General features: G+C 48.6%; 2 pseudogenes; both read left to right on the forward strand.

The window, feature by feature from the left end:
- Positions 1-8,598: 8,598 nt before the first annotated feature.
- Positions 8,599-10,659, forward strand: LOC101009322 (annotated as a pseudogene).
- A 9,321-nt stretch (positions 10,660-19,980) lies between these two features.
- LOC116275931 lies at positions 19,981-21,072 on the forward strand (annotated as a pseudogene).
- Positions 21,073-24,803: the final 3,731 nt, after the last annotated feature.

The following is a 24,803-nucleotide window of genomic DNA, read 5'->3' on the forward strand; positions in this document are numbered from 1 at the left end:
CAATTTTCCAAATGAAGGTACATGTATGACATTCATTTGCCATAATGCATTAGGACATAGAACTCTGGGATTAACTCCTGCCTCCTGAGTGGGCAGGTGTAGGACTTGACACTGACTGCAATGTTGTACAATATTTTTTGCCTGTATCCACGTGATATCAAATTTATTTTTCAGTCCTGTTGCATTTACATGAGTCAAGGCATAAAGTTCTTGTGCTTCTATGAATGCAGACATCACTAGCAAGTTAGCTTGTTCATTTGCTTTAGTTAAAGGCCCTGGTAAATTAGTATGTGCTCGAATATGACTAATATAAAATGGGAAATTTCTTTTTCTTACAGGTTTTTGTAACAAATTAAACAGCTGGTTTAACTGATCATCCATATTATATTTGATTAGGGCTGTCTCAACATCCTTTGTAGCTTGTACTACACATGCAGAATATGAAACAATGTTAATAGGCTGATTAAAATCTTGTAACACTGAAATGACAGCAACCAACTCTGCTCTTTGAGTTGAGTGATATTGAGTTTCAATGACTCGTTCTTTTGGCCCAGTGCAAGCCAGTTTTTCATTGCTGGAACCATCAGTAAACACCGTCAGAGCATTTTCTAAAGGTTTATGTCTGGTAATTTTAGGTAAAATCCAAGTAGTCAATTTTAAAAATTGGAAGATTTTTGGTTTTGGGTAATGATTGTCAATAATTCCCACAAAATCAGCAAGACCAATCTGCCATGCAGCAGAATTGATAGAGGCTTGTCTAAGCTGTTCCTTGTTTAAAGGAACAATGATTTTATCTGGGTCACTTCCACACAATTTTGTTATTCATAATCTTGCCTAATTAATGTAGCCATTTGATCCAAGTACAATGTAAAAGTCTTAATCGTACCATGAGGAAGGAAGGACCACTCCACAAGATCTGTGTTTTGAACAATAATGCCTGTTGGAGAATGTAGAGTAGCAAAAATCAAAAGTTGGAGTGGGGCTAAGTGATCTATTCTATTTACTTGTGCTGACCGAATTTTTTCTTCAACTAATTCAGTTGCTTTAGTTGCCTCTGGAGTTAATGTGATTTTACTATTCAAGTCCGGATCCCCTCTCAAGATAGAGAACAAATTTGACATGGCACAAGTAGGGATGCCTAGATTTGGCCAAATCCAATTAACATCTCCTAGCAATTTTTGAAAGTCACTTAATGTTTTTAATGTGCCTTTTCTTATTTCTATTTTTTGTGGTTTAATTTTTCTTTCCTCTACCTGCATTCCCAAGTAATGAAAAGGAGCGGAGGTTTGAATCTTACCAGATGCTATTGTCAGTCCCGCGTTTGCAACCTCTGTCTGCAGAAATGTGTAACAGTCAATTAATTTGTCTCTCATTTCTGCAGCACACAAAATATCATCAACATAATGAATGATGTCACAGTCTGAAAACTTGTCTCTAACTGGCTGAAGAACTTGAGCTGCAAAAGTCTGACAAATAGTTGGACTATGAAGCATTCCCTGAGGCGAGACTTTCCACTGAAACCTGGTGGCCGGTTCTTTATTATTTATGGCTGGTATAGTAAAAGCAAATTTTTCAAAATCCTGTTTTGCCAGAGGAATGGTAAAAAAGCGATCCTTCAGAGCAATTTTAATGAAAGGCCAGTCTTTGGGAATCATGGCCGGAGAGGGCAGCCGGGGTTGGAGAGCCCCCATGGGTTGAATTACCCCATTAACGGCTCTTAAGTCAGTCAGCATGCGCCATCTGCCGGATTTTTTCTGAATTACAAACACTGGAGAATTCTAAAGAGAGAAAGTGGGTGAAATATGTCCTTTTTAAAATAGTTTTTTAACTATTTTATGTAGCACCCCCAACTTTTCCTCAGGGAGCAGCCACTGTTTGACCCAGACAGACGCTGCAGGGCGAGTCTGAATTGCTCCTTCACCGTAGTGAACTGCATGTGGGCAATAATGGGCACCGGGAGCGAGTCGCAGAGAGCCTGGTTTCGGGCTCCCTCCCCCAGCACTCACTCGGCTGAGGAGGAGGTGGCCATCCTGGTTTTAGCCCTGATGACCCCGATGGTTTTGGACCTTTTTCTTCTACTTTTAATGTTTCAGGGTATATCACCTCCTGTCATTGATTGTAGTCAACATTTTGCGTTGACCGAGCCATTACAGACTCTGCTACATATTTACAATGTGAACTTTTCGTTCCTTTCCGAAATTCTGTCCCTGCCTCTTCCTCCCGATCTATTACACAGCTTTCAGGGGCATCAGAAACTGAAACACTATCTTCTCCTGTTTGAAACAGTTCTAAAGTTGCTTTAATGATGGCCCAATCATTCCATACCGTAAGTGGAATGATTTCACCTTCCCTACTTGCTTGTTTTAATTCTTTGTCAATTTTTTCCCAAACTTTTAGATCTAAAGTTCCCTGTTCCGGAAACCATGGACAGAACTGTTCTATTGTTTGAGATAGTGTACTTAGATTTTGTGTAGAAGCTCTAACTCCCCCTCTTCTTAAGAGAATTTTAATGAAGCTGAGACAAGAGGCATATTTACTTTCAGTTTGTCCCATTGTTACCTGGATTCCTCCAAGCGCACAAGCTTACCGCAAGGCTGACCGTGGACATACTCAGGAATCTCTCGTCGACTGTCCTCAATGCTCACGTTCTTAGCGTACCTTCACCCTAGAGAAAGGCACCCACGTTCGGCGGCAGATGAAGGGGGCCAGCCCCTGCACACCTATGGGTAGTTCTCGTCAGGCGGGATGAGAGACTGAGAGAAGAAATAAGACACAGAGACAAAGTCTGGGGAAAGAACAGTGGGCCCAGGGGACCGGCACTCAGCATACGGAGGACCTGTACTGACACCGGTCTCTGAGTTCCCTCAGTATTTATTAATTACTATTTTCACTATCTCAGCAAGTGGAATGCGGTAGGAGAGCAGGGTGATAGTGGGGAGGAGGTCAGCAAGAAAACATGTGAGCAAAGGAATCTGTGTCACAAGTAAGTTCAAGGGAAGGTACCCTGGATGTGCACATAGGCCAGATTTATGCTTCTCTCCACCCAAACATCTCAGTGGAGTAAAGAATAACAAAGCAGCATTGCTGCCAACATGTCTCGCCTCCCGCCACAGGGCGGTATTGCTCCTATCTCAGAATTGAACAAAGGTACAATCGGGTTTTATACCAAGACATTCAGTTCCCAGGGGCAGGCAGGAGGCAGAGGCCTTCCTCTTATTTCAACTGCAAGAGGCCTTCCTCTTTTACTAATCCTCCTCAGCACAGACCCTTCACAGGTTTCGGTCTGGGGGACAGTCAGGTCTTTCCCATCCCACGAAGCCATATCTCAGGCTATCACATGGGGAGAAACCTTGGACAATACCCGGCTTTCCAGGGCAGAGGTCCCTGTGGCTCTCCGCAGTGCGTTGTGCCCCTGCTTTATCGAGAATGGAGAATGACGATGACTTTTACCAAGCACACTGCCTGTAAACATTTTGTTAACAAGGCACATCCTCCACAGCCCTAGATCCCTTAAACCTTGATTCCATACAACACATGTTTTTGTGAGCTCAAAGTTGGGGCAAAATTCCAGATTAACAGCATCCCAGGGCAAAGCAATTGTTCAGGGTACAGGTCAAAATGGAGTTTCTTATGTCTTCCTTTTCTACATAGACACAGTAACAGTCTGACCTCTCTTTCTTTTCCCTACAAATTCAAGATCCAGTCCAGTTTGCAGATAAATAACGAAACCTCGTAAGCAGTGAACAGGGCTGAAATCTCATCACGGTGCCCTGCAGTTTTCCATTGAGTCATTTTTTTCTCCACAGTCACTCCCATATTTCCATAAATGTTGATCCAAATAGGAGTGATATGTTTGCAAAGTAAGTCTAGTTTCACTAAACTTGGCCTGATTGTTTATATAAGTGCAACAAGAAGCAATTGACCACACTGGCTCTCTTTAAATTTACTTTGCTGGAGGCTGGGTGTGGTGGCTCACGCCTATAATCCCAGCACTTTGGGAGGCCAAGGCGGGCGGATCATGAGGTCAGGAGATCGAGACCAGTCTGCCCAACATAGTGAAACCCTGTCTCTACAAAAAATAAAATAAAATTAGTTGGGTGTGGTGGTGTGCGCCTCTAATCCCAGCTACTCGGGAGGCCAAGGCAGGAGAATCACGTGAACCCGGCAGGCGGAGGTTGCACCCAGCCGAGATCACGCCATTGCACTCCAGCCTGGGTGCCAGAATGAGACTCTGCTCCAAAAAAAAAAAAAAAAAAAAAAAATTGCTTTGCTGGAGCTTTTCATAAAGAATCTCAGATTAAACTGTAAAGGCCTCCTGAGGCTGGGAAGTCACACCAAGGACTTGCCATCTGACTTGGCACTCAGTACCTGTAGATCTGGATGAATTCCTTTCTTCTCACAGTCCCCAAAATGCCCTGAGGTTGCTGGGCTGCTTTACTCAACCTGCAAGACTGGGAACCCTCAGGCCAATTTTTCCAAGTGGGGGTTTATCAGCTCCCTAAAGTCAACCCTACTTCCTTAAAGCTGTGTGGTCATATCTGAAGATATGACGTTCCAGTCAAAGCCTTGGTAATATCATCAGTGTCTGTAATTGTGCCCTGTTACAAGGAGAACAGATTCTTGTTGAACTTTTATAAATAATTCTATTGTCATAAAAACAAGTGTAGGGAAAAGAAAGAGATCAGACTGTTACTGTGTCCATGTAGAAAAGGGAGACATAAGAAACTCCATTTTGATGGGTACTAAGAAAAATTGTTTTGCCTTGAGATGCTGTTAATCTATAACTTGAGCACCAACCCTGTGCTCACAGAAACACGTGCTGTGTGGAATCAAGGTTTAAGGGACGAGGGCTGTGCAGGTTCTGCCTTGTTAACAATATGTTTACAGGCAGTGTGCTTGGTAAAAGTCATCACCAGTCTCCATTCTCGATTAACCAGGGGCACAATGCACTGCAGAAGGCCGCAGGGACCTCTGCCCGAGAAAGCCTGGGTATTGTCCAAGGTTTCCCCCACTGAGACAGCCTGAGATATGGCCTCGTGGGAAGGGAAAGACCTGACTGTCCCCCAGCTCGACACCCATAAAGGGTCTGTGCTGAGGAGGAGTAGTAAAAGAGGAAGGCCTCTTGCTGTTGAGATAAGAGGAAGGCCTCCGTCTCCTGCACGTCCCTGGGAATGGAATGTCTCGGTGTAAAACCTGATCGTACATTCGTTCTATTCTGAGATAGGAGAATACTACCCTGTGGCTGGAGGTGAGATACGCTGGCAGCAATGCTGCTCTGTTACTCTTTACTACACCGAGAAGTCTGGGTGGAGAGAAGCATAAATCTGGCCTACATGCACATCTGGGCACAGTACCTTCCCTTGAACTTATTTGTGACACAGATTCCTTTGCTCACATGTTTTCCTGCTGACCTACTCCCCACTATCACCTTGTTCTCCTGCCACATTCCCCTTGTTGAGATAGTGAAAATAGTAATCAATAAATACTGAGGGAACTCAGACACCGGGGCCAGTGCGGGTCCTCTGTTTGCTGAGCACCGGTCCCCTAGGCCCACTGTTCTTTTTCTATACTTTGTCTCTGTGTCTTATTTCTTTTCTCACCTTCTCGGCCCCACCTTGACGCAGAAATAACAAGCAGGTGTGGGAGGGGCTACCGCCTTCAATAAGAACACTCACTATTCGTTTTGGGGCTCTGGAGGGATTAGGAAGGGAGAAAACAGTTGTTTCATCTCTGTTCTCAAAGGTGTAACTTACCAAATTGCTGTAAACTACTGACAGCTTAAGGGAAAAAAAGTTTTCTAAAATCTGGAAAATAAAACATTAAAGAACCAACAATGTTTCCAACAAAAAGTCATTTAAAAATTATCCTCGGCTGGGTGCGGTGGCTCACACCTGTAATCCCAGCACTTTGGGAGGCCAAGGCCAGCAGATCATGTCAGGAGTTTGAGACCAGCCTGAACAACATGGTGAAACCCCGTCTCTACTAAAAATACAAAAAAATTAGCTGGGCATGGTAGTGCATGCCTGTAATCCCAGCTGCTCAGGAGGCTGAGGCAGGAGAATCACTTGAACCCAGGAGGTGGAGGTTGCAGTGAGCCAAGATCGCGCCATTGCACTCCAGCATGGGCAACAGAGTAAGACTCCATCTCAAAACCAAAAATTATCCTGATTGGTTCATTCAGTCCCATGTAATTAAATCTTGCTCTGTTTGAAGCTGGATTAGGAGTTTCATGACATTAGTTTTTCTATTCCATTTCTGAAAATTCTTACACAGTCCAATGGTATCTCAGTTATCAGCAGCAGTCTGTATATCGGAGTAACTGTCAGAGTCTTTTTCATGAATCTCCTTGAAGAACAAGCCACTTTTTGTCAGGAAGCACTGGTAAATGACTTTAGAAAAGAATCAAAGGAAAAACAGTAACTGTGAATGGCAAAAGGCTTAAAATGGCCATTTTGAAGATGTGATGAGACACACAATAATGATACAATTGACAAGGAAATTCATATTTCTGTAACATACAAACACTTTAACACAATATCTGAAATTATGGCTGATAAAATTACACCACCACATATCAGATTTCTGGATTTCCACATAATTTCTGGAAGTACCATTAATAACATTTCAAATATATAATTTGAAAAGCTGTAGCATCAAATACTATTTGCTTCCTTATAACTTATAATGTTTTCCTATAACTTCATTTCTATCAAATAAGCCTGTTAGACTAGGGCGCAGTGGTTTCACGCCAATCCCCCAGCACTTTGGGAGGCTGGGGTGAGTAGGTCACCTGATTCATGAGTTTGAGAACAGCCTCACTAACATGGCAAACCCCCATCTCTACTAAAATAATGGAATTTAGCTGGGCGTGATGGCACACAGCCAGGCTCTAACTACTTGGGAGGTTGAGGCACAAGAATCACTTGAACTCAGAGGCAGAGGTTGCAGTGAGTCGAGATCTCACTACAGAGCCTCCAGCCTGGGAGACAGAGAGATCTGTTCAAAAAAAGCCTAAGTAGTTTAAAAATCTCTCTCTCTCTTTTTTTTTTTTTTTTTTTTTTTGAGACAGGCTCTTGCTCTGTCACCCAGGCTGGAATATAGTGGTGCAACCATGGCTAACTGCAGCCTCCACCTTTCAAGCTCATGCTATCCTCCCATCTCAGCCTCCAGAGTGGTGGGGATTACAGGCATGTGCCATGTCACCTGGCTAATTTTTTTATTTTTTTTGTAGTGACAGGGTCTCACTAAGTTGCCAGGACTGGTCTTGAACTCCTGTTCTCAAACGATCCTCCCACCTTGAACTCCCAAATTGCTGGGATTATGGACAGGAGCCACCATGCCCGGCGTAAACTCCAGGGGTAAGGCCATTCCAAAGCGTCCAAGTTGACTATACTGAAATGCCCCCAATAGGCCACCTCAAGTAGTTACTAGTGATAGTAGACCACCTTACCCACTGGGCAGAAGCTCTCCCCTTCCCACATGCAACAGCCAGCAATGTCGTCAAAGCCCTGTTAGAACATATAATACCCAGGTTTGGACTAATAGACACCATTGATTCAGACAACGGGACCCACTTTACCAGGCTCATTATTAAAGGGCTAACCCAAGCGCTAGAAATAAAGGGGGAATACCATACTCCCTGGCATCCACCCTCACCAGGAAGAGTAGAAAGAATGACCCAGACTCTAAAAACCCACCTACCTAAATTAATTCTAGAAACCCGGTTACCATGGACTAAGTGTCTTCCCATTGCCCTGTTAAGGGTCCGAACTGCTCCCTGAAAAGACACCGGCCTATCCCCTCATGAAATGCTTTATGGGTTGCCTTATTTAAGTTCCACTACTGACCTCCCAACATTTGAGACAAAAGATCAGTTTCTTAAAAGCTATGTATTCAGTCTGTCTTCTACCCTCTCCTCCCTTGAATTCCCAGCTCACCAACACCAGCCCCGAGATCACGTTCTTATCAGAAGCTGGAAAGGGGAAAAGCTTGAACCCACCTGGGAAGGACCTTATCTGGTGCTCCTAACGACCGAGATGGCAGTCGGACCGCTGAGAAGGGGTGGACCCATCATACCCGAGGCTAAAAGGCCTCGCCCTCTCCAAAGTCATGGGCCTTCATCCAGGACCAATCCCCACCAGAGTAACGTTAAAGAAAAACGCCTAATCGGCCTGTCCGTTTTTCCTCTTCTCTTTCCCGTAGCTACCCCACATCTCACTATTAATGTAACCAGGGCAAAGTCACCCCAAATCATTACTTTTGATGCTTGTCTTGTTATATCTTGTGGAGACTTGCAAAGTCAAAGGCAGCTCTACTTCAGAAAAGTATCTTTGCGGGAAAAAAAATTGCTCTTTTTCATTAATCAAAGACATAATGAAAGACAACATGAAGCACAAGAAATTCTCTTGATGAAACACAAAAACCTTAGTTTCCTAGGCCAATTACTCAAAAGGTAAAGGAAAACCTTCAGACCGCCACCGCCGCCTCAGAACCCAGGCCTGGGGGCGGTGGGGCAGCGTATGGAGCCCCCGCCCCCCGGAGCTGCCAACATTGCCAGCGCCACCGCCACCCAACACACAGGTACCCCGGGATGGCGTGAGCGCTCCCCCAGCGATGGACCCATCTGTGACGCTGTAGCAGTTTCTGCTGCAGCTGCGGAGAGAGCAAGGCAATGGCCACATCTGCTGGACTTCACGGGATAGTGGTGAATTCAAGCTGGTGGATGCAGAGGAGGCGGCCCGGCTGTAGGGGCTACGCAAGAACAAGAGCACCATGAATGACGACAAGCTCGCCGGGCCTTGCCGTCCTACTATCACAGGAACATCATCCGCAAGGAGAGCGGCCAGAAACTCGTCTACAAGTCAGTGTCCTACCTGAGGTCGCCGGGTGCTCCACCGAGGACTGCCCGCCCCAACCAGCGGTGTCTGTTACCTCCGCCGTGGCAAATGTGGCCCGTGCTGCCGTACCTGCCGCCCCAGGGAACGCTGTCTCAGGAAAGCCGGGCACACCCAAGGCTGCAGGAAGGGCAGGCCCTGGCGGTTTGGCGCGCAGCAGCCGGAACAAGCACCTGCGCTCGGGCCTCTCTTCCACCCGCACCATCCAGTCTCTGCAGCCACAGCCGCCCCCTCGGCCTCGGCCTGCTGTGCTGCTCCCCAGCGCCGCTCCTGCAGGAGCAGCAGCGCCCCCGGGGAGCAGGAGCCCCAGTCCCAGCCGCCTGCAGGCCCGCCTGGAGGCTGAGGAGGCCCGCTTGCCTCTGCAGGTCACCCTGACCCGGCCCGAGGCCCCAAACCTGAAATCGGAAGAGCTGAATGTGGAGCTGGGTTTGAGAAGCGAGAGTGGAGGGGCCCAGGGAAGAGTCGGAAGTTGCGGGAGAGAGAGGGTTTGTGCCGGAAACCGCCAAGGCCGAGCCCAGAGTCCCTCCACGCGAGGGCGTGCCAGCCCGGAGGCCCGCGGTCGTTACGGACCCCGCAGGGCAGCCGGCGGCCACGCGGCTTCCAGCCCTGAGGTCTCCCGGCCGCAGAAGGGCCGGAAGCCCCGGGACCTAGAGCTTCCACTCAGCCCGAGCCTGCTAGGCGGGCCGGGACCCGAACGGACCCCAGGATCGGAAACTGGCTCCGGCCTCCCGGCGCCGAGGCCGGCGCTGACCCCCGTCCCCGCTTCCTACGCATACCTGGACCCCGGTGCTGCTGACACCCAGCTCGCTGCCTCCAGCTTTCCCTTCTGGAGCACCCCGAGTCCCACTGCGCCCCGTAGCCCGGCCAAGCTCTCCTGCCAGCTTCCGTGCAGCGACAGCGCCCAGGTGCACATCCCTTCCATCAGCGTGGATGGCCTCTCGACCCGGTGGTGCTCTCGCCAGAGCCCCAGAAGCCGTGACTACCACCACCACCATCATCCCTTCTGCGGTCACTCCATTCTTGCTCTCTCAAGGAGAAACAGTTCACCTGAAAGACTCGTGCTCTGATTGTGGTGGGGTGCGGATCCTTGGGAAGAGTTACTCCCAGGAGTAACTGACTCTCATTAACTCCTCCACAGAAAACACACAGCTTCCACAGCTGCTCTCTTTTCTGTCGGTCCCCAGTGGCTGCCCTTACACGTCTCCTACTTCAGTGGTAGGGGCGGCTTGTTTATTTATTTTTTGAAGGCCTCTGGGAGGCGACTGACGTAACCTTTTAGGATGGTTAGGACATCTCCCCCACCTCCCCACTTTTTTCCCCAAGACAAGACAATCAGGGTCTGGCTTAGACCCTTCTTTCTTTATTCCTCAGCCTGCCCTTGGGGAGTTGAGGGAGCCCTGTCTGCATTTTCGGATGTGAGTAGAAGAGTTAGTTTATTTCGTTCTGTTATTCCTGGCCATACTCAGGGGTCCAGGAAGAATTTGTACCATTTAATGGGTTGGGAATCTTGGCCAAGGAAGAATCGCCCCCTTGGAATAGAAGTTTCCACCTCCCCAGCCTTTCTCTCAGACAGCTTATCCTTTTTCAACCAACTTTTTGGCCAGGGAGGAATGTCCCTTTGTTCTTCTTCCCCCTGAGAAGCCATTCCTTTGTCTGCCAAACTCCCTGGGGTCCTGCCTGTTTCCCCCCAGTGGAGGGGATTTTGGGGGTGGTCCCCGTCTGGGGGGCCCCTCCAGCCAGTACTCCAGGTCTCCCTGTCTCTCCTCTGCTGCCATTTTGATAGTATAATCTATTTTTAAGTGGGGATTTTCAATAGGGGAGAGGGAGTCATCTCTTCCTATATTTGGTGGGGTGGGTGGGAAGGAAGGGATCTGGGGTGGTATCTTCCTGCCGCCTCTCCCCACAAGTGTTTATTTCTGATACCAAATGTGTATTTTCAGATTCCTCTCTCCCAGCTCCCCAGTTTCCTGCAGGTGGCTACAAAGGACCCTTTCAATGTCCCTGGAGTTGGGAGGGAGGAATGGGGGACATAAAGCCTGTCCTGTCTCTATTCTAGGTAGGAGAGAGTGGGTTCAAAGACTGCTGGACTCACCTGTCAGCCCTGGCCCAGCCCAGGCCTCAGGACCTGGGGGTTGGTGATTTGGGGGACAGTGCTACACTCGTCTCCACTGTTTGTTTTACTTGCCCAAAATTGACCTTTTTTTTTTTCTAAAAAGTCCCAGAGAATGGGGAATTGTTCCTGTAAATATGTATTTTTCAAGGTGAAAAAAAAAGAAAGAAAAACCTTCCAGAATCAAGAGCAGACCAATATTCCAGAAAACGGTCACTTTAACAGAGAAGACCAAATTCTACTTTTGCATCAGTGAACTGTTAATAGTAAAGCTAGTTTTAATTAAACCTTATAAATAAATCCATCCAGGCTGGGCAAGGTGGCTCACACCCGTAGTCCCAGCACTCCAGGAGGCCAAGGAGGGTGGATCACTTAAGCTCAGGAGTTTGAGACTAGCCTGGGCAGCATGGGGAAGCCCTGTCTCTACAAAACATACCAAAAAAAAAAATTATGCAGGCGTGGTGGCACGTGCCCATAGTCCCAGCTACTTGGGAGGCTGAGGTGGGAGGATCACTTAAGCCCAGCCTCCAGGCCTCAGTGCTGAGTGTCACTGCACTCCTGCCTAGGCAACACAATGGGACCCTGTCTCATAAATAAATAAATAAATAAATCCAGCCAGGTGCAGTGGCTCATGCCTGTAATCCCAGCACTGTGGGAGGCCAAGGCGGGTGGATCATGAGGTCAGGAGTTCAAGACCAGACTGGCCAACATGGTGAAACCCCGTCTCTACTAAAAATACAAAAATTAGCTGGGCATGGTGGTGGGTGCCTGTAATCCCAGCTACTCAGAAGGCTGAGGCAGAAGAATCATCTGAACCCAGGAGGTGGAGGTTGCAGTGAACCGAGATCATGCCACTGCACTCCAACTTAGGCAAAAAGAGTGAAACTCCGTCTCATAAAAAAAGATAAATAAATCCAATCACAGCCAACTGTGACCACATAAGATCCCTTTTCCACAATCCTTTTACAACTTTTTTTTTTTTTTTTTTTTTTTTGAGACAGAGCCTTGCTTTCACCCAGACCAGAGTGCAGTGGTGCAATCTTGGCTCACTCCACCTCCCAAGTTAAAGCGATTCTCATGCCTCAGCCTCCCGAGTAGCTGCAATTACAAGCATGCACCACCACGTCCGGCTAGTTTTTGTATTTTTTGTAGAGATGGAGTTATGGCATGTTGGCCAGGCTGGTCTCGAGTTCCTGGCCTTATGTGATCCACCTGCCTCAGCCTCCCAAAGTGCTGGGATTACAGGCGTGAGCCACCATGCCTGGCCTCCTTTCACAATCTTTTTCTTTTAATGTATCAGCTGTTTTTCTTTTTGTTGTTGTTGTTGTTCTTTGTTTGTTTTTTGAGACAGAGTTTTGCTCTTGTTGCCCAAGCTGGAGTGCAATGGCGTGATCTCGGCTCACTGCAACCTCTGCCTCCTGAGTTCAAGTGATTCTCCTGCCTCAGCCTCCCAAGTAGCTGTGATTACAGGCATGCACCACCACACTTGGTTAATTTTTGTTTGTTTTGTTTTTTTTTTTTTAGTAGAAATGGGATTTCACCATGTTACCCAGGATGGTCTCGAACTCCTGACCTCAGGTGATCCACCTGCCTCAGCCTCCCAAAGTGCTGGGATACAGGAGTGAGCCACCGCGCCCAGCCTCAGCTGTTTTTCCTTACATTTTTGTCTCTCGTATTCTGAATTATCTTTCAGTACATAATTTATTAATATTACTCCTTTTCCTTTAACAGAAAACACAACCTCATGTCTTATAACTTTTCTTACTAAAATTACTCCCTATATATTTTGCATACAAAGTTTCTTTATTATTCTAATTGTTTTAATTACATATATTTTAAGAATTTTAATCCTTAGAAATTGTGAATTGTCTGTCACCAGCATTCTGTAGATTAATATTTCATAATTTTTAAAAACATGTGCTTCCTCATAGTACAGCTTCCCATGTGATTAACAGACACAAATATGTTTAGCTTTTCAATACCACATAAAAACGAGATGCCGGGCCAGGCACAGTGACTCATACCTATGATCCCAGCACTTTGGGAGGCCAAGGCAGGAGGTTCACTTGAGCGTAGAAGTTTGAGACCAGCCTGGGCAACACAGCAAGATCCTGTCTCTACAAACAAATTAAAAGTTAGCTAGGTGTTGTGGCCCATGCCTGTAGTCTTAGCTGCTGGGAGGCTAAGGCTAGAGACTCGTTTGAACCCAAGAGGTTGAGTTTGCAGTAAGCTATGATCACACCACTGCACCCAGCCTGGGTGACAAGTGAAACCTTGTCTCTAAAAAATAAAATTTAAAAATTGTTTCACAAAAGAATAGAAACAGAATATATAACTTCTAAATCAGAAGAAGAAAGATTGAGGAAAATAACTCCTAAAGAAATAAGGAAACGATTTAAAAGATACTGAGGAAAAGCAAGATAAATAGAAACACAAAATAAGGAGGTAGAAATAAATATGACTAATGAAAATAAAAATATATGGACTACATTCTCCAGTTAAAAGACGGATGCTCTTAATCCAGCTATGTGGTTTTTCAAGAGACACACACAAAACGAAATGACACAGCAGAGTTAGGAGGGAAAAGATAAACCAGGTATACAGTAGTGTATGCATACATACACTTTTGTGAGTTTTGTGGCATTTTACTCTCAGGCAAAATTGATGTTTTGGGGAAAAGCATTACTAGAGATGTTTTAAAGGGCATTAAATACTGATTATTATAATAATATCTCCACACGAAGCACTTACAATGACCTGGAGGCAGTTCTCAAACCCTTAGTTAAATTAACCCCCATTTTATAGGTGAGGAAAGGCAAGCACAGAACAGTCAGGAAGTATTTTCTGAATTTTCATGGAAGCTATCTTTTCAATTATCTGCCTTATGATTTGTGCTTCCAAATTTTTATTTTAAAACTTTTTCCCTGCTCCAACATCAATAAGTGATCCTCCTTTTTTTTAGCATTAACTTTATAGTTAATTTATAGCAATTCACAGATCTATAATCTGGCTCAAGTCCACGCTCGTATGGAACAAGTGGTGGAGGCCCAGTTTTTATTTTTCGCTGTATAGTGAGTCCATTTTGCCAATACCATTTATAAATAATCTTGTCCCATTGATTTGTGGTGTTTCCTTTTTATCTTATACTAAGAGTGTGTGTCTGTGGTAGCGGTAAACGTTGTTCATATTCAGTGGTTCTCTACTTCCAGGAGCACAGAGTTACTCCTCCCTCACCCCTTGGCATTGTCATTCGTTCTGGCCAATGATATTTGAGAAGTGATGTATGGAACTTGCAGGTCTAAGCATTCAATGGCCAGAATCCCTCTCCATTCCTAGCTTCCCTGCTATAACTGTGATGACAACCTTCTTAGTTCATAGTTTTCTATCCTATTTTTCAACTTGTGTCTTCTTTTGTTTTAATTGTAAAGTTGCTCTTGGAGGGCTCATTTCTTTGTTTGTTCATTTGTTTGTTTCGGAGACAGGGTCTTGCTGTGTTGCCCAGGCTGGACTCAAATTCCTGGACTCAAGCAATCCTCCACCCCAGCCTCCTGAGCCTGAGTAGGGGCTATAGGCAAGTGTCTGCCACTATGCTTAGCTTTGTCTCATCTTAATTTTTTTTTAATTTCAATACAAGAATCTCTATTTTTTAACTGATCAGTTTAAGCCATTAATATTTATTGTGATTAAACTGTAATATGATTTAGTTATATCATCAAAGCTATTTTTTATTCATTTCTTCCATATTTCCTGTTTTCCATTGAATATATTACATTTTTTTTTACTGGTTTAAAAAATTGTACTAATAATTTTTATAGTGATTGTTCTTAAGATTAACTTGTAATTACCTTACTCATTTACTGAATATATTAATTCATAAACATAATTCATATTCTCCCAACAAGATATATGCTTTAGCATAATCTTAGTTCCTTGATTAATTCCACATCCAGCATCATATTGATATTTTCTGGAATTTTGGTTATGGGTAATTGTGGACATATTATCAATTTTTCATTTTCAAAATATTAGCTGTTATCCACAGTATATTATATAGGCATATATCATGATATTAACAATAACCTTTACTCGCTCTTACTTCCTGTATCTCTTGCAACAGCTCCTGGGATTTTCCCTTCCTTCATGAGAACTTTTTCCTACAGTGTTTTCAATGTGGGTCTCTGTACAGCAAGTATTCTGAGGCCTCTTTTGCCTAAAAATGTTTTTATTATACCCTTACATTTGAATTTAAAAATTTGCTGGATATAAGATTATAGGTGTAGGCTGGCCACGGTGGCTCATGCCTGTAACCTCAGCATTTTGGGAGGCTGGGGTGGGATGATTGCTTGAAGCTAGGAGTTCAAAACCAGACTGAGAAACACAGGGAAACCCCATCTCTACAAAAAATTAAAAGAGGAGCCAGGTGTGGTAGCACATACCTGTGCTCCTAGGTACTCAGGAGGCTGAGGTGTGAGGATTGGCTTGAGCACAGGAGTTCAACGCTGCGGTGAGCTGTGATTGAGCCACTGCACTGCAGCCTGGGTGACAGTGCAAGACCCTGTCTCAGAAAAAAACATGGCAGGTATAAAGTGTTTTTTTTTTTTTTTTTTTTTTTTTGATACCTTAAAAACAATGTGTAGTCTTCTTGTATTGTTGAATCATGTTCAAAGGTCTGAAGTCAGTGTGATTCTTACCCTTTATCCACGACCTGCTCTCTCATTAAAACTTTTTCCTTCTTTTCAAATTTGTTTAAATTTTCCCTTTTTTTCTAATATTCTTACATTTTAATATAATTGTGACTAGGTACGGGTTTTCCTCATATCACCTTTTGGAATTCTGTGGCGTCTTTCATCCCTAACGTTTGAAAATCCCTCTCACCTTTTTCTTCTGCTCTGTCCTCCCACCCACTTCTCTCCTCACAGTCCCTGTCCTTCTTCCTGTGCCCCGACTGCTTTGCCAGGATTCCTTCCCCTCGTTTGTCACTTTACAGATTGTTTTCCTCGGCTGCGTCTGTGCCACTGTATTTCAGTTACCACATTTTTCTCAATCATTATTTTGATACCTGAAATTCCTACTTGGTTCTTTGTGCTCCCTGTTATTGCTTTCTGTTGCTAATATCTTTCCTTAATTCTTCAAGGATGTTACCGCGTTTATCTTTAATTCTTTGCCCAGAGGTTCTGACACTCCTGCTGCACACAAGTCATGCTGTGGAGGGCGCTGTTTTTCTCTCAGGCACTGTTCTCTCCAGGCTCTTGTTACTTTGGCCTGGGGGGTATGTCCCCCAGCGGGGCTCAGTTCCTCTGGCTTCTGGTGTGGCCTGGGGAAGTGCTGAAGGCCACAGCCTGGTCTGGGTGGGTCCTGGCAAGCTTTGGAGAGAGGAAGAGGGAGCAGACAGGCCTCATCACCCTGGCTCAGCGGTGAGCCTTCCTATTTCTTGCCCCACCACCAGGCTGCCCTCTAGCGGGGCTTCACCTTCCAGTCTCCATGATGGAGAAGGCTGGAGAGGGTGGTCTCCACAGTTGCAGCCCAGCCCTGGAGACGTGGGCGGAGTAGGCAGGCAAGGGAATGGAAACGCGGCGGCTGTGCTCCAGTTGGGATTTTCCATGGAAGGTGTATCTCCAAAGGAACTAGAGGTTAGAGTGGGATGAGTGGGATGCGGAAACCGCGAGGGTGAGTGCAGAAACCTGAGGCTGCCGCATCCAAGCTTTGCAGCCCAAGACCCAGCGAGGCGAGGGTCCGGCACAAAGGGAAGCTGTGTGGACCCAGCCGCCACGGGAGGGGCAACAGTCTTGGGAAAGTTGTCAGAAGCAAAATACAATCAAAATGAGAAAAAAAAAAAATCTGACAAACACAGCAGAAAGCAGAAGGGCAGAGAGGGTCGGGAAGGGAGAACCAAAGGTGCCCTGCAACCTGACAAAGCTCCCGGAGCCGCGTTGGCCCACAAGTTCCCCAACTCCTCCCCACAGGGTTGCCACCACCAGGAAGCACCCAAAGGATACCAGCGGCAGAGACCCGGCTGCCCCCACCAAGTTTCGCCAAGAAAGGGTCAGTCGTGAGAGCAGAAGGCAGGGAGATGGTTCCTGAGGGTTCCCTCCGCCTCCCCGGGGCCTCCACCCCAGTCTGCAGCCCTCACCCCACATGGGGCCAAGACAGTATCCAGCCTGCCCAGGGCTCTGCAGCCCTAAGCGTTTGCCGCTAGAGTCAATATGTCGTCCTAGGCATGCAGGTTCTCCAGGGTGAATTGTTTCATTTTTTTAAGACAGTGTCTTGCTCTTTCATCCAGACTGGAACGCAGTGGTGCAATCATAGCTCATTCCGGCCTCCACCTCCTGGGCTCAAGGGATCCTCCCACCTCACCCTCCCAAGGACCTGGGACTACAGGTGCACACCACTATGCCCTGCTAATTTTTTAAATTTTTTGTGGTGACAGGGTGTTGCCATGCTGCCCAGGCTGGTCTGGAACTACTTGGCTCAAGGGATCCTCCCTCCTCAGCCTCCCAAGGTGCTGGAATTATAGGCGTGAGCCACCACACTTGGCCCAGGGTTGATTTTTGTTTTGTTTTTGTTTTGTTTTTGAGACAGAGTCTCACTCTTGTCTCCCAGGCTGGAGTTCAGTGGCATAATCTCAGCTCACTGCAACTTCCACCTCCCAGGTTCAAGTGATTCTTCTGCCTCAGCCTCTCAAGTAGCTGGGACTATAGACATGTGCCACCACACCCGGCTAATTTTTGTATTTTTAGTAGAGATGGAGTTTCACCATGTTGGCCAGGCTGGTCTCGAACCCCTGACCTCAAGTGATCCACCTGCCTCGGCCTTCCAAAGTGCTGGGATTACAGGTGTCAGCCACCGCCCCTGGCCCAGAGTTGATTTTTTATTAGCTTTCTTTGCCCTGGGCAGGACTAAAGGCCCTCATATTCTGTTTCTCAAAGGGGGCTGTATGTGCATAAATGTACAGATATCATTTTACATAGATTCTTTCTATATTATGTATCATCATAAAATTTTAATGGAAAAAAGTATTATCAAATCACCTAAAAGCGCCGGGCATGGTGGCTCACGCCTGTAATCCCAGCACTTTAGGAGGCCGAGGCGGGTGGATCACCTGAGATCAGGAGTTCGAGACCATCCTGGCTAACACAGTGAAACCCTGTCTCTACAAAAAATACAAAAAATTAGCAGGGCATGGTGGCACACACCTGTATTCCCAGCTACTCAGAAGCCTGGGGCAAGGAGAATCGCTTGAATCCGGGAGGCGGAGCTTGCAGAGAGCTGAGATGCCATCACTGCACTCCAGCCTGGCGAGACAGCAAGACTCCGTCTCAAAAATAGTAATAATAAATAAATAAATATAAAATAAATCACCTAAAAGCTGGGGAACAAGAAGGACACCTTAACTTACATGAAAATTGATCATCTGGGCCAGTTCTGAAGCTTGTCACAATTCAGATTTGTCAGAAACTGGATCCAGTGAGCACCATCGCCTGCCCCAGACCCAATCAGCCAAGCATGGGGAGAGCAAAGAATTTCGAAGTTTAAAGTGTGCCTGTGAAGAACTGCTTTGTGTTGGATAAATAAGTTTAAATTCTTTGAAATCTGGGTTTTTTCTTTCTTTCTTTGGGTTTTTTGTGGGTTTTTTTTGAGACAGGGTCTTGCTCTGTTGCCCAGGCTGGAGTGCAGTGGCACCATCTCTGCTTGCTGTAGCCTTGACCTCCTGGGCTTAGGTGATCCTCCTGCCTCAGCCTCCCAAGTAGCTGGGACCACAGGCATGCGGCACCATGCTTGGCTAATTTTTTTTAATTTTTTGTGAAGACAAAGTCTCACTACATTGCCCAGGCTGGTCTCAAACTCCTGGGCTCAAGCAATCCTCCTCTAGCCTCAGCCTCCCCAAGTGCTAGGATTGCAGGGGTGAGCCACAGCACCCAGCCCTTGGAAATCTTTTGTAATGCCCAGTGATGTTTGTAATGTGTTGATAGCAGAGACCAAGTCAGGGTCCCTCATTCCCGAACACAAGTGGGACAGAGTCCCAGCCTTCTTACGGCAGATGTCACCGTGAGGCTGGGCCCTGGACAACAGTGTGAGTGAGATAAGCTGGGGAGCTTCCACCGGGCCAGGCTGTCGGGGCCTTGGCCTGAGTGTGACCCAGGGCAAGCCAGGGTCAGTCTGTGATGAGCATCAAGGTTCAGTGTGGGCCTGCACTCAGGGCCTGGGACTATGAGAGATGTGTCAGTCAGGGGGACGAGGCTCTGCTGCAAAAACAGAGGCCCCAAGAGCTCAGTGGCTTCAGCAGCAAAGGGTGGTCTCCTGCTTGGGTTTTGGTGGGGAGGTGGGATCCGCTCCAGGAGTCACTCAGGGCCCATGCCGAGGCACCCACCTTCCTTAGCCCACCCCTGGAACCGCAGCCTCTCCAGGCACTGCAACAGGGGAGATGCCGCTGGGCCATGGTCAGCCAGGAGGTGACACAAAGGTGGCACAGGAGGTGATGTGGGAGGTGACATGGAGGTGACATGCGAGATGATGCAGGTGATGTGGGAGGTGACACAGAGCTGATGCAGGAGGTGACATGGAGGTGACACACAGATGACACGGGAGGTGACGTGGGAGGTGACACGAACCCACTGGCCAGGCCCTCGCTGCCGGGGGCAGGCGGAGGCAAGGGAGCAGATGAGTGTTCAGCGAGCAGAATCGGGCTCGGGTTCTGGTCAGGAACATCAGCCCAGCCTGGGGCTGGGGCGGGTTTAACCTTTGGCCCAGGCAGGGTCCTGTGGGGTCAGGGTCGGGGTCGGGGCCCCACTGGTGGGTTCCGGTCTCACAGGCGGGTCCCGGCACCTCCCTCCTCACAGGGACCGAGCGCCGGGCTCGGGAGCCCCCTTGTGGCCGTCTGGCGACACTGCAGGCTCCGCTGGCGCCAAGGTCCGGAGACTCCCGCCTGCCCCAGCCAGATGGGGTTCTCAGGCAGGTGAGCTTTGTGGGCAGCCCTACCTGCCAGGAATGTGTTTGCCCCCCACCTACAAGCCAGCCTTGGCCACGGTCCAGTCCCTCCATAACATCACTTGGTGAGGCCTACCCTAACCCAAGGCCTGCCTGAGTGGGGTCTCTCTGTGTGGCCCTGCACCAACCTCCCTGCATCACACTCCACTCCACGCACCTGTGTGATACCTGTCTCCATCCAGGCGTGGAGCCTCTCTTCCTAGGAGGCGTTCCAGAGACGCCCCGGGGGGCGGGGGTCACTCAGGTGCACCCACGGGTGCAGGTTTCAGATGGGAGACCAGCACGCACCTGCTGTGTGGCTCCTGCGGTGAGCACTGCCTCCTGGTGTTGTGGACTTGGCATCCGGTGCACAGGCCCACCCCGCCTCACCATCCCCTCCAGGACCACCAGCCGTTTGTGTGCAACTTCCCACAGCAGCCTTGAAAGTGTTCACGGAGGGAACGCAACACGGACCAGCTCTCGGGGAAATCACTCCCTGGGCGGATACTCATGAGGGCGGGAGAAAGGTTTCCTCAAGGCTCATGCACTTTGCTACACATGTTTCCAATGAGCTCCACGTTCAGCTTATTTCATAAGCAATGAGTAAAAGTGAGTCGGTCACCTTAGGTCACCTTCAGCCGGGCGAGCGCTATGGGCCAGCAGGGGCTGCACGGCAGTGGGAGTGCAGACTGAGAAAATGCAGACCCCCGGGGCATTACGCATCTCTCCAGCTCTGGTCCACTGTGGTACCAGGGGTCTGATCAGGCCTGTGTCTTTCTCCTTCTTGAACAGCCCGGAGAATTCATCTAAACAGCTTTCCCACAGCCGCTCCCCACGCCAGGTGGCCCGATGGGAGTTCTGGACCAGAGCTGTCTCCAGGGACATTCACACAGCCTCAGAGATTGATGTTGGAGCAGCCCTAGTGGGTGTGGCTGGCTTAGGGGCTGGCATTGGAACAGTGTTTGGAAGCTTGATCGTTGGCTATGCCAGGAACCTGTCTCTCAAGCCGAGCTCGTCTCTGATGCCATTCTGGGCTTTGGTCTGTCTGAGGCCATGGGACTCTTCTGTTTGATGATCGTCTTCCTCATCCTCTTCGCCATGTGAGGCTCCGCGGGGGTCACCTGCCTGTCCCTGCTGCCTGTCCCTACTCCAAGCCATTCCTGGTGCTGGGGTGTGCTAAGTTTTACCATTAAACACACGTTTATCTCAAAGAAAAAAAAATTCTCCCCCACATAAATGTCACTGCGAAGACCTGAACCATGGGCCGGTGCTCATCCATATCAAATTTCGCCAGTTGATGGCTTCCGTCATCGTGAGTTTTCCTTCTCGGCCATTTTTTATAACCATCAAGGGTGACTCTGTTTTGTAAAATGTTTCAGCATTACACTTTGTCCAGAGGATTTGCCAGTGGCAGGTGTGAGTGAGGAGGTGGCCCCTGGGGCTCTCACACTGCTGGGCAGGATGCAGGTTCGGGCGATGCTTGGGAGGAAAACACTGAAAAATCCAGTAAAGTTACCAAGGTGCAGCCACACAGGATGGCTCCCCTTCTTCACAGTACAAGAACCCCCCTGGGCATGTGGCACCCAAAGGCAGATCCCTCTTCCTGGCTCCCTGGCAGCTCAGGGCACTGGCATGTCTAAGTTCTGGGCAGCAGCGTATAGGCAGGTGCCTTGTGCCAGCTCCTGAGACCCAGCCCAAAGAGACCCCAGAAGCATCCCCTGTCATCCTCCACCCTGGCTGTGCTGCAGCTGAGACCTGATGGCACCGCCTGACCTGTGAGAGCAAGAATTACACCCAGGACCCAGGGGCCAGGAGTGGGAGGGACCTGTGTCCTGGCAGCCTGGACCACCCGCCCAGACTCGCCCGGGAGGGAAATGAATGTGTATGTTGACAAGCACCACCATCATCCTAGCCTGGGGTAGGGTTTGAGTGTCCCCTCCAACATTCATGTGGAAATTTAATTGCCACTGTGGCAATATTAAGAGGTGGGGGGCTGGGTGCGGTGGCTCACGCCTGTAATCCCAGTACTTCGGGAGGCCAAGACAGGCAGATCCCTTGAGGTCGGGAGCTCGAGACCAGCCTGGTTAACATGGCAAAACCCCGTCTCTACTAAAAATACAAAAAATTAGCCGGGTGGTGGCAGGCGCCTGTAATCCCAGCTACTTGGGAGGCTGAGGCAGGAGAATTGCTCGAACCCCGGAGGCGGAGAGTGCAGTGAAACAAGATCGCGCCACTGAACTCCAGCCTGGCGACAGAGCAAGACTCCATCTCAGGCCAGGCGCGGTGGCTCGGGCCTGTAATCCCAGCACTTTGGGAGGATGAGGCAGGTGGATCACGAGGTCATGAGATCAAGACCATCCTGGCTAACACGGTGAAACCCCATCTCTACTAAAAATACAAAATGTATATATATATCGCCAGGCATGGTGGCGGGTGCCTGTAGTCCCAGCTACTCAGGAGGCTGAGGCAGGAGAATGGCATGAACCTGGGAGGTGGAGCTTGCAGTGAGCTGAGATCACGCCACTGCACTCCAGCCTGGGCAACAGAGTGAGACTCTGTCTCAAAAAAAAAAAAAAAAAAGAGCTGAAGAGATGGGGGCTGTTAAGAGGTGATGAGGCCAGGTGGGCTCCACCCTCACGGAGGGGTTAGCATCATTATCTCGCGGTGTGTTTACTATCTGCACAGTGGGTGGTTACGACAGCAAGCTGGGCCCTCTCTCTCTCTCACCCTCTCCTGCCCCTGCACCTTCCGCCATGAGCTGGCACAGCACGAAGACCCTCGCCAGAGCTGGCACCTCGATCTTGGACTTGCCAGCCTCCAGAACTGTAAGAAATAAATGTCTTTTCTTTGTAAATTAATTCCCCAGCCTGTGGTATTATTATAGCCACACAAAATGGACAGCCTGTTGCATTGGGGATTATGTTTCAACATAAGTTTCGGAGGGGATGCAAACGTACAAAGCCCAGTGGCCACCATGGGTTTTCTCTCTCGGGGGACAGTGTGATGTTAACACCCCTTCCTTGGCAGCTGCCCCAGCCCCGAGAGGACGGAGTCCACTCCACATCAGCCACGGAGTGAGGAGAGGCGGTACTGTCCCAGGGAAATCTGGGGCCTCGTGCCAGTGCAGGGTGGTGGGGATGGGCACGAGCCAGGGGCTGCCATGTGTCTGGCAACACTCCTGCTCACCTCCCCCTCTGTCTTGACCTCCCTCTGGCACCCAGGCCCCTTCCTCCTCCTGCCCCCTTCGGCCTCCCTCTGGTGTTCCCCCAACCTGCCCACTGCCTTTTCTACCCTCTCCTCACCCACTTGTTGACTCTCCGCACCCTTTGTCCTCACGCCCAGTGCAGCCCTAGTCACGCTGCCGGGGCCTGCCTGCAGGCCGAGCCCCAAAGACAGCGGGTCTCCCTGACACCCTCTGACCGGGGGGTGTTTTTTCCCTTCATCTTTCTGTGGTTAAATGGCAGTTACCTTGTTTTTACAACAAATGAAGCCACCCATGTTTCAGCCAAGGTGGGAATGTGGCTTTGCAGCCTCCACCACCGTTCTGCACTGGCAGTCTCTGATGGCTTTTCCCTCTGGGGCTGCCACTTAGTGCATCTCCATTATTTTACTGCATAAAATGAATCCAATAATGTTTGCTTTTTTATTGCTTAAGATAAGTGAGTTCAATTTCGCTCAATTGGGTTTTTATTATTATGAGGCTGTTTTCCTATAGAAAATGTGAGTGTGCTCTGAAAGGAAGATGAAGGGTCAGAAGTTCAAGCATATTTTATCTTTTTGGATGACTGATCTTGTTGCGTCTGTGATTAGACTCCAACGTCTCTTCCCACAAGCAGGTGGAGGCGGGTCTGACCCAGCTCCCAGCCCTACCATTCTAGGGAAATGAAGGGGGACACAGTCCCACTCTCTGCCGTAAAGGAGAGTGGCTGGGGCTTTGGCCAGGGCGGCCCTGGGTAAGCCGAGCTGCAGAACTTCCCAAGGACTCAGGAGCTCCCAGACCATGCTGCTGGAATCTCCTGGGAAGAGAATTGTTGACATGTGCTGGGTGAAACAGAGCTGGAGGCTGGGTTGCTGCCGTGCAGGTTAAGCTGGATGTTGCTCCGTGTGAGGGGTTAAATATGTGCTGGCGTTATGTAGAAAGAACTTGATCACCATGATGGCTCTTATATGATCAAAGGCAATTTGCAAGCTCACAGCTTTTGCAGAATGTGAGCCTGGGCCAAGTTGCAGAGTATTTTTGATGTCACACTGGGGCCTCCTGGGTAATGGCAGAGGGAGGGTGGGCTCCTGCCAGCTGCGTGTGCTGGATCACCAGGCACTCCCGTCGCCTCTACAGGATTGTGGGCAAGAGGAGCCACAGCTGAAGCTCGTGCTGAGAAACAAAGCCCTTTGTCTCAGACCCAGGAGTCTCGTGTCTTCTGGGGCATCCATGATACCACAGGCTCACCTGTGGGCAGGTGGCCAGTCATGACACCGATGTCCCCTGCCAGTGGAAGTGTACAGATTGTCCTGGAACAAGCTCTGGACCACAGGACCTGAGCGGACACTTCTGAGAAGCATTTTCCTCCTAAGGAGAGGGAGGCACCCAAGGAGGAGCCGTCCCTCCTTCCCTCACACGGATGATATTTTGAGACAATGTGAAGCTCACTGCTGTTGTGGCTCCATCACCAACCCACCCAGATGGTGAAGAAAGATGGGCTGAGCCTGGGTCCTCTATGGCCAGGTGACCCTGGAAGGGGTCACCTCAGACTTCCACAGAGTGACCCAACAATGTCTTCACAGCTACAACCTGTCATGTACTTCACAATTAGAAAAGAGCTCACTCTCGGCCGGGC

The sequence above is a fragment of the Papio anubis genome, chromosome 7 (assembly GCF_008728515.1).
Source record: "Papio anubis isolate 15944 chromosome 7, Panubis1.0, whole genome shotgun sequence".
NCBI classification, from domain to species: Eukaryota; Metazoa; Chordata; class Mammalia; order Primates; family Cercopithecidae; genus Papio; species Papio anubis.